Raw genomic sequence first — 10800 nt, forward strand, 5'->3', positions numbered from 1 at the left:
GTCTAAGATGGTATAGATGGCCTCTGTGTTTATTATTTTATTATTGTAGTGAATGCCTGGAGGTACTCCATCATGAAGCATTTACTTAGGCAAATACTTTTATAAGAAATAAATTATGCTGTCTTAGTACAGCATGATTTTGTTTGGGGTACAGAAAAGTTTTGGTAATGGATGGTGGTGAATAGCATTGTGAATATAATTAGTACCAAAGAATTGAATATTTGAAAGTGGCTAAAACGGAAAATTTTAGGCTGTGTATATTTTATCAGAATAAAAGTTTTTTAAAACACATAGAATTGTGCAACACAAAGAGTGAGCCCTAATGTAAATTATGGACTATAATTAATAGTGTAATTATAATAATATTGTTTCATACATGTAACAGAGGTATCATACTAATGCAAAATTGTTTTCCTTTCCAGTTTTAATACTGTTTACATACTTCAGTTACCTATATATTCTTTAAAGTTGTGTATGTATGCAATAATTTTATTTAGATCACATTTTATTTTTAATTTAATTTTGTATTTTGAAGAGATAGTTCACATAAAATCAAAGCAATATAAAATCTCATTCTAATCTTTCTTTTGTTTCATCTACACATATCCTATATATAATCATTTTTATTAGTTTCTTGTGTGTTTCCTAGTGTTTCTTTATGCAAAAGCTAAGAATTGTTAATATATAATATAATATAGGTGTGGTCACACCTAAATTTTAGTTTGCTTCCAAACTTGAGAAAATGCAAAGATGCTGCAATGACTAACCTTATAAATTTGTTATTTTGCATGTTTTCAAGTATATCTGAAGGACAGATGTTGTCTTAGTTTGCTAGAACTGTTGTAACAAAAGTACCACAAACTGACTGAATGGCTTAAAACAACAGAAATTTATTGGGTCACAATGATGGAGAATGGAAATCTGAAATCAAGTTGTCAGGATCATGCTTCCTCTGAAGTCTTTAAGTAAAAATCTGTTCCATGCCACTCTCCTGGCTTTTAGTGATGGCTTGCTGGCAATCCATGGCAATCTTGGCCTCAGATTTCAAATGGCAATCTCCCCTATATATCTCTGTCAATGTTCAGTTTTCCTCTTCTTATAAGGACACCAGTCATATTGGATTAAGAACCCACCCTCTACTCTAGGAACCTCATTTTAACTTGCCTAATTTCATCTGTAATGACCCTATTTCCAAATAAGTTCACATTTTTGAGGTAATGGCATTTGAGACTTCAACATACATTTTGGGGGACACAATTCAGTCCATCACAGATTCTTAGAGGTGGGATTGTGGAATCAGTGAGTGATGCATTTGTTATTTTAAGAGATGCTGCTAAATTTCCCTATATAGTTGTTTCACCTTTACATTCTTACCAGTAATTTATGAGTGTTCCTTTTCTTCATTGTCCTATCAACAAACTATATAACCATACTTTGGGAATTTTGCATTTGGAGTAAAGTTGAACATCTTTTCATATGTTTAAGGGTCATTTGTGTCTTTTTTTCTGTGAACTCTCTATTTATATACTTTGTCCAGTTGTCTAATGTGTTATTGGTTTTTTCATATTGATTTCTTGGGGAGACTCCCTCTATAAGATTATTAGTCTTTTTTTTTTGCAACATGAAACTTTTTCAAAGAATTTTATTGTTCTTTTGATTTTGCAGTGATAGATTTTGCCTTGCAGAAGTTTTTTATTTTTATGTGCTTATGGTTGATTTTTATCAATTTATAATTTTATGGTTTCTAGGTTTGGGGTTATAATTAGAAAGGCCTTTTTAGCTACAAAGCTATAAATTCACTCATGTTTTCTCCAAGCATGTGTATGGTTTTGTTTTTATTAATCTTTTATTAATTTGGAGTTTATATATTTTGTGAGATATGGGTCTAAACTTTCTAACCCATTTGACCCAAAGTAATTTATTCGCTAGTCCATCTTAACTCTACTAATTTGAGATACTGCTTTTATAGTATACTAAATTTCCATATGCACTTGGATTATGCCTAGTCTTTCTCTTCTATTCCTATATGTATGTTCATGCATTTGTACCATACCTTTTAAATTATTGTGATTTATTTTTCACCTTTCCTGGATATTCTTACTTGTTTATTTGTTCCATATGATTTAGAATTTGCATATAAATTTTAGAAGCAAGCCTTATATTTAAATCTAATTATTAAAAATAGTTATTGTATCAAAGATTTTCTTATTCTTTGAGAGTCATGTTTTTATTTTCTGGTATTGTCAGCATAGTTTCCAAATGTGGTGACTAAGACACAGACTAAGACCTTCTGTCTGTACTCATTTTTAACTTTTGAAAGTGCCTTTGTTTCTGTCCTTCTGACCATGTGACTTGGCAGCTAAAAATCTAGATTCTCCAAAGACTTCAGAATCCAAACTATTTACCTGTCATAAAAAGACTTCCCAGCAATCCAGCCTCATCAAACACCATGTATCCCCTCTCTAACCATAGAGATTTATTTTCAGTTCTGGGACAGCATGTTCTCTCTTATAATAGGGTATTGGTTAGAAACAACATGACCCATTACTCTCCAAGAGGCTATCTCCACCCCTTTCAGCACAACTCAGCCAAGCTATCAGCTCTTCCAGGAAGGGTTTCTACTCTCACTATTTGAGCCAGGTACCCTTCATTTATGCTTCCTCAGCTTCCAGAGCACATCTCTCATATATCTCTCATCAAACTTCAATGCAAATGTTTACTTTAAAATCTTCACCACCAGCTGCATGTTCCTCAAGTATATGGATTTTTTTCTTGATGTGCAGCATCCTAAGGAGACTAGAATAGTAGATGCTAACAAAATCGTTAAATGCCTGTTGACTTAATTATGTATTGTAATATAATCCTTGCAATAAATCAGGCAAAGTTTAATTTTTCTTTGATTAGGTGCTCAGAAAAACTGACAACCCCAATTTCAGTAAGATTATGACAGACTTGAGAATAGAACCCAACATCTTTGGGGCAGAGTCTTTCTGTCACAATAGAATAGTTTCTACATGCAAATCTTCCACCAAGACAAATTGTGGATGGCTGTATGGAAGCCAACACCTTTAATTACCTGTCTGCTCTGTTATTCTGTATTTTCACATACAGAGCAGAGACTGTGTCTGTTTTCCTTCCCCATTTGCACCAGTGCCCTACATAGTGCCTGGCACAGACTTGGTTCCCATGAAACAGTTGTTGAATGAACAAATGAACAAGAGTCCATTTGCAATACAAGCATAAGATGGTATAAAGTTTTTGGAGGCAAAAACTTAATTTATCCATAGTAATTTATCCTGAGCTATACAAAGATAAATGTAATATTCAACATGCATTATCTATAATCAGAAACAATCTAGATATCCAACAGCAGTAAAATGCTGAAGCAAATTATTGTATTTTAATGAACTACTCTGCAGCTTTTTAAAATGCTACAAAATAATATTTTTAGATGTGGAAAAATGATCACCAGAAAGTCTTAAATGAGGAAAAGTGGGTTTTGTACATGATTCCATTTTTGTAAAAGAAAGGAACACATGCACAGAGATACACACATACTAAAGTATACATAATGTACTCACACATAATGTAAGTTATTTCTTATGCTGCACATTTTTATAATTATTTTCTGCATTGTGCACATATCCCTTCTTTAATTATGATTTCTTTTTAGCTTGAAAAGGGAAAATTCAAGATAATACAAGGTTCAGATCCTGGAAGAGATTGTGCTTTTAACAATTCTACTACTCTTTAAAACCTGATATAAAAGTATTGTATGATAAAAATAACCAGACAAAGTTTGGAACCACAGCAGTAAAAAAAAAAAAAAAAAAAAAGCCATTGTCTTTTGAAATCATTTCATTTGGAAAACCAGCTAAGATTTCAGAAACCTACTTTTTTTTTTTTCCTACCTGAGGCAGCAATCTTGCAGAAAACCTAATAGCTTCAAAGGGTGAGTATGTTTTCAAAAGTGTCCTCTAATACAAAGGTTAAATGAGGCAGTGTTTCAGCAGTGGAACCCTTTGTGTCAAGGAAGGATTAGAGAATTTGGAGTTTAACTTTCTCATCTCAGCTAGGTAGTGGCACTCAGTCAGATGACAAAGGATCAGGAGGATGAGTGAGCCAAAGCTTGTTTGTCCTGATGAAAATGCCTTATTTCTGATGGGGCCAAGTTGAGAGCCAAGCCTATTCCAGCCCCTCCTGAGACTGTCACTCTTTCTGCTGAGGTGCTCGTCTCTATTGCTCAACACAAAGGATGAGCATGCACGCCAGGAGCTGTGCCCTCAAGTATAGTGGGGAAGGCCTGTAGTTGATTGTCTGCAGGTGTCTGACTGCAGGATCTCTTCACAATTCATTGTAAATCACAGCACATATCCTAGTTGAGCAAACCGACTGTAAGTCACCTTGTCACCTCAGTCTATTTTTAGATCTGTTACGGTAAGAAATAAAAGCAAAAAGTGAAATTTGCCTTTTTATTATATCTGTGGGTTAAGAAAATGGGGTAGGAGGAAAGGGAAACAAGTCAGTGTTTTGGGAGATGTTGGAGAGGAATTCTGAAACTGTGGGTTAGAAGTTATCTCTTGTACAAACTGTCTACATAATGTTGGGTTAGTCACATAAGTAGCCTGGGTCTCAATTACCTTTTAGGTAAATAATGGATTATAAATCTCTCATGTATCTTTTATATTATGAGTCTTATAGCATCTGGTTTAATTTGTAGAGATATTAATTAGCCTTTATTAAAATGTATTCATAGCTAGGTTGTATTACTATCCTTTCTTTTTTTTTTAAATTAAATTCAGTTTTATTGAAATATATTCACATACCATACAATCATCCATGGTGTACAATCAACTGTTCATGGTACGATCGTATAGTTATGCATTCGTCACCCCAATCTATTTCTGAACATTTTCCTTACATCAGAATCAGAATAAGAATAAAAAATAAAAGTAAAAAAGAACACTCAAACCATCCCCCCATCCCACCCTATTTTTCATATAGTTTTTGTCCCCATTTTTATACTCATCCATCCATACACTAAATAAAGGGAGTGTGATCCACAAGGTTTTCACAATCACACTGTCACCCCTTGTAATCTACATTATTATACAATTGTCTTCAGGAGTCTGGACTACTGGGTTGGAGTTTGTAGTATCCTTTCTTAATCACTCCAATCCCAAAGAAAGAAAATAATCTTTCAAACTTGAATTTCAGCATTATTTTTTATTGCTGATAACTGCAATGAATGACCACAATTTATTCATTTGTTTAATTTTTATCATTATGGAATAAGGCAGAATTGATCTTCAAATTCTTAACTCTGAAAAAAAAATGTTGTGGAATCCATTGTGTGCTAGAGGTTGAATAAGAATTGAAATTCCGAGATCTAGAGACATCTTTTTAATTTCACATATATGATTCAATTAGCTTGTAAGCCACCACACTGAAATCTATCTCTGAAATCATTGAGGTGAACCAATTAAACTTTATATACATCCTATTATGTGTAAGACGTGGGAATGTAGAGCGAAGGATACAGCAATGTCAATTGTCTTGTGCTCTGTTAAGGTCAAAGGAAGCAAGATGGGCTCAGAAACCCCAAAACCAAGAGAAAGAAATATATGGGACCAATAATGAGGACACATGGTCTGGATGCTATCTTGGTGGCAATCAGTCAATATTCTTCTGTCCTGTTTTGTTCTGACTCAATTGTCCTATGAAAGCCTGAACCATGAATTATGTGATGTGGTATCTCTGCTTAGAGGGACTGTTGGGTGAAAAATAAGACAGTTCTCTACTGAAGCCTAGATTACCCTAAATTACTGGCCCTGTAGGAGCATCACAGAGAGAAAAAAAACAGATATTTGAATTAGAAATTCCTAATTTCAAACAACAGTCTGGCATTTTTTCAGACAAGAAACCATAGATGACTTCCCCCCAGAAGGCTCTATGAAGTTGGGGTAATTCCCACTACATAGGATTTCTGAGTTAATGCACAATACTGTTGCAAGTAATATGCTTGGCATTTAGTATTCTTCGGTCATTTTAGTTCACTTTTTTTGTTACCAGTTCCATAATATACATTGATGATAGATAGATGATGATGATGATAGACAGATAGATACATAGATAGATAGATTCTTGTTCTAAAAGGCCCTGCAGAAATCAAAGATGCTATTACTTGCATCCATTTTTATTCCTTTTAAAAATGTCATTTGCTTTCAGTTATTCAACTATACATTTAATAAAATGCAATTTACACAGGTCAGTTTTTTTTCCTCTCTTGCTCTCCAAAGTATCTTCCAATGAAATAAAAGTAATTATTGATGGATCAGACTATAAACGCAGGCAGTGGGAACAATTAGGGGAGTTAAATGTATTTAAATTTAACCTGGCACTTATATAATCATTGCAGAATAATATTTAAGGGTCCAGGGGTCTGGAAGCCACATGACTCACCGACTGAGGATGATTTCAGTAGACTGGAAACTGGAGAGCCAGATAATCGGCTGCTCTTTGGCAAGGCCCCATACTGACTGCCCTCATTACATTTTACATTTGTGGAATTAAACCATTTGCAGGCAAGGCAGGCATCCATCCTTCCTGCACGATCAGAGCCATTAGACAAGATAATGGTGAGAACAGCCATCACAATGCAGAGTTAAGGAGGGCTGGTATAGAACACCTTACTTGGAGAATATAAGTTAAGATTTGCCATCTAGTGTATGCTCAGTTTCAATAATTTTCTGGGGTTTTCATTACTCACAGATATTTTAAATGTTTGATATGTAAGCCAAGGTGAAAGTAGACAGAAACTTCTTCTAGCTCATGCAATGAAACTGGGGCTCCCAGGAGTTAGTGCTCTACTCGGACGTGTTGAGCAAGCTGCCTCCTTTGTGACACTATGCAGCCTCCCAGTCACTACAGCTTGGCATCTCACATGGCCTTGAAGCTAAACAGCTGGTAGGAAGCCATGGCTTCTTTATGGAGTGCAGGTATGGATACATATGGGGTGTGTCATTTTGGACACTCAAGAATACTTAAACTTACCTACTGAAAATGGATTTCTGTTTTAATTCATCATTGCACTTTTGCCTTACATTCCTGTCTAGCAAAATGGGTTTTGAATCAGATACCATAAACTCAGGAAGGCTTCAGAGATTAGAAATGGTGAATCATTACACCTTTCTAACCAATGGCCTTGCAACACTTGGAGGGCAGTCCTGGAAAAATGTTGGCTCATGGACTACAGCAGTGGAAATGATGTCTCCCTGATTCTTACCTGGACTATGCTTCAATGGTATGAACTAATAAGTTTGAGAACACGTTTTAGGTGGGTGACCTAGATTTCATTTCATTACCAACTAGAGGTAAGTTAATTAATCTCTGGCCTTTGATTTCTTCAACATGACTATAGGAAAATATTGCTTGATCCACATGTTTTTAAGTGAGGATTAAATGAATTTAGGCAAGAAAGCACTTTTAGAAATATGATTCAAGAAGGGATCCAAGAACTCTGCATGCTCCAAGTAAGTGAACCCATCCCAAGCCTCTGCCCCACTTGCCAAGAGTGAAATCAGGGCACTGGAACTCTATGTCATCCTGGCAAGACCCCAACCTCCCTCCCAGCCCCCACTGTTCATAGGTCTGCCACCATTATCTGCATCATGATTAATAGGATTAATCATTTTATGTCCTTTATCCTTGTTTATAGCAATCATTCTAAAAACTTAAGCATCTAAGGTCAATCCTCACTCCTGAACTCTAGTCCCTAAAATATTCAATGGAGCAACATTCACTCCTTCCCTTCCTTTCTGCATCTTTCTGCATCTTTCTGCATCTCCCGTCACCCTTCCCACTTTATTTTTCTCCGTAGAACATATTGCCATGTGATTTACTACATAGTTTTGTTTGTTTGTCTGTTTCCTCCATTGAAATGTAAGCTCCATAAAAAGAGGGGGGTTTGGATCCTTGTTCACTGCTATTTCCCAAGCACATAGAACATTGTCTGGCATAGAGGCGATAACGAAGAAATATTTTCTTAATATATGAGTGAATGAAATTAGTAAAACTAGAAATATTAATAATACATGATTAGCAAATATTTATGAGTACTTAACATACTATATATAACTTTAAAAATATATTAAACATAATTTGCATTAACTAAAATAAATATTCCAGGATAACAAACTAATATTTAGTGTGCAAGTGAGTCAGAGATCTTTGATATTGAATAACTATAAACTCTGAACATCAGGGAGCCTCCTGTTTTCCAGGTTTTGTGATGCATATAATAAGTTCAAGCATTGTAAAACACTGTTTGGTAAATGAGGCTTGTAAATAGATTACTAAAATGCAAAGTAGGAAATGTGGTCCAAAGACAGGTACAGATAAAATTAGTTTAGTTGTAGGAGGAGGCTACTCAGGTAATTATGATTTGGAGTCAAAAATACTCCAGAATTAGGCAACAAGTGTTCTCTCTCTTAATGAAATATGCTAGATAATTTAATACTTTAGTTTTGCATTTTAGTCTCATGGTCTTAGATGGTTTCAAACTGGGAAAGGCTTACATCATTCATTTGTACCAACTGAGGGTCCTGTTAAAATGCAGACTCTGACTCAGTAGAATTGGGTGAGGTCTGGAACTCTGCATTTCTAATGAGCTCGCTGGTAATGCTGATAGAGTTCCTGGACCCCAGACCAAATATTTCTTAGTTATCGCCTCTATGCCAGGGACCTAACAACACCATAGTCATCTAAGCAATGATTGTTACAGCAACTGAGCTTTTAAAAATAAGCCGCAGAGCAAGTTGATCCATTCTTATTTCATAATTTGAAAATTGACACCTAAAAGCATTTTTGAAAGCATTATTGCTAGTATCACAATCAAGCAGCAGTTTCACTGTGCTGTTTAGAAAGCTCTGTTACCTAGGATAAAAACATGAGAAGATTACAAATCTTGTCTGCCATAGTGCTTCTTTATGTATTCATTATCTTCAAGTAACATTTATTAAGGACCCACAGGGTTCCTTTGCAGTGCCAGGTATTATGCAAAAGGAAATTTAACAGAACCACTTATTTCCCTCCATAACCTCAGGCTAACCAGCTCCCACCAAAGATAATCGGTTGTAAAACCTGATCATATTTTTATATGACCCAAGGTCATCTTGAACACCCTTGAGAGTCTTACTAAGGATTTAGAAAAAATTTCAGAACTGAGTTCTTTGTGAAGCTTCATTTTCAATCCGATCTTTCCAAATCCCTGCCAGTGAAGTCACTGAAGACTAAAGGCATTCAAAATTTGAAAGAAAGGTTAAGTTGTTCAATATTAGAATAGATAAATTTTCTATTTTCCTGCTGTCAGGAAAAGATTGAAAAGTCAATAAGTCACGTTAGATATTGTCATAGGAATGAAAACAAGAGAGGAGGGAGTGAGAGAGAGAGAGAGAGAGAGAAAGAAGGAGAGAGGGAGAAAGGGAGAGAAGAAGAGAGAAAGAAAAGGAGAGGAAGAGAGAGAGGGAAAGACTTTGTCGAAACAGATTTGGGAAAATAAAAATATCCCCCAAAGTGGATTTTTACTAGAATGTGGCATAGAATTTTTTGCAGAAATGTCTCTGTGTGAATCTGGCTGCAAGATTTTTAGCTTATTGCTACTTTATAAATGCAAAGCAACTTGGATGTATCTCATTTTCTCATACAACAGGGATTCTGCCATTCCATTTTCTAGTCCCATATGCAAAATAATGGCTCTTCTTGCAAGCCTCAATAAATCTTGAATTTAAATTAGGTCATAAAGGTAAGTTGGGAGGAAAAGTGCCAAAATTTTTCAATGTTTATTACCTGAACTTTCAAATTACTAGAAGAATCACAAACTTCTCTACAATTAAAGGTAAGTATAGCCCTAAAATCATATTTTTACCCCTGCAAGATAGATACACAATTATATTGGAAGTATTTTTCCAACTGCAATTTTTGTTATTCTTCTAGTGTTTGAATTCTGAATGATTTTGGGGGGGAAGACATGGCAGATTCTGTGGCCTTGCACCAGATGTTTTTGGATATTGTGTTCATAACACCTGCCTGAGTCTAATATAGTGAATTGTTGTCATCCCATTTCGTCCAGTTAGCAAAGTTGAAAGAAATAACATTATCTCCAAACTAGAGTTTTAACAGCGTAACCCCTAAACTGCTATCCTTGTCACCTCGAGTGACAAGAATAGAAATCTTCCATTATCAGTTGTATTGAATGACCCTTGGCATCCTAGTTCCGGAATTGTGATTCACTTGGTGTTTAGATCTTTTAGTATTTGTGCATGCGTGTCCTCTCTTACTCTCCCTTGCACTCCCATTCTTTTCCTCTCTTTTGAGTAAAAACTATGTAAGAGTAATTTGGTTGGCAACTACTTACAAAATGCTTACTACTTGCCAGGCACTTTTCTGTTTAAAAAATATTAATTTATTTAATCTAGTATAATAGTATAATCCTCACAACAATGCTATAAAGTAGGGATTATTATAATTGTCATTTTGCAGAAGAAGAAACCGAAGATCTATGAAATTAAAGTCAAAGTAGTGGGAGATTAGGATTCCAATTCAGGTATGTCAGCTTCCAAGGTCATTGCTATTTCCCTTATGCTGCACAACTTCCTTAATAAAGTTACAGATATAAACAGGGCCATGAGTTATATTTTAGGTAATTTCCAAGGGGGTTAATTCTAAGGCACTGTTTAGAAAATAAATCAAAACCTCTGCCAGTTTATTAGCCATTGTTTGTTGATTTATTTTGTAGCTCTA

Source organism: Choloepus didactylus, chromosome 17 (assembly GCF_015220235.1).
Source record: "Choloepus didactylus isolate mChoDid1 chromosome 17, mChoDid1.pri, whole genome shotgun sequence".
Lineage (NCBI taxonomy): Eukaryota > Metazoa > Chordata > Mammalia > Pilosa > Megalonychidae > Choloepus > Choloepus didactylus.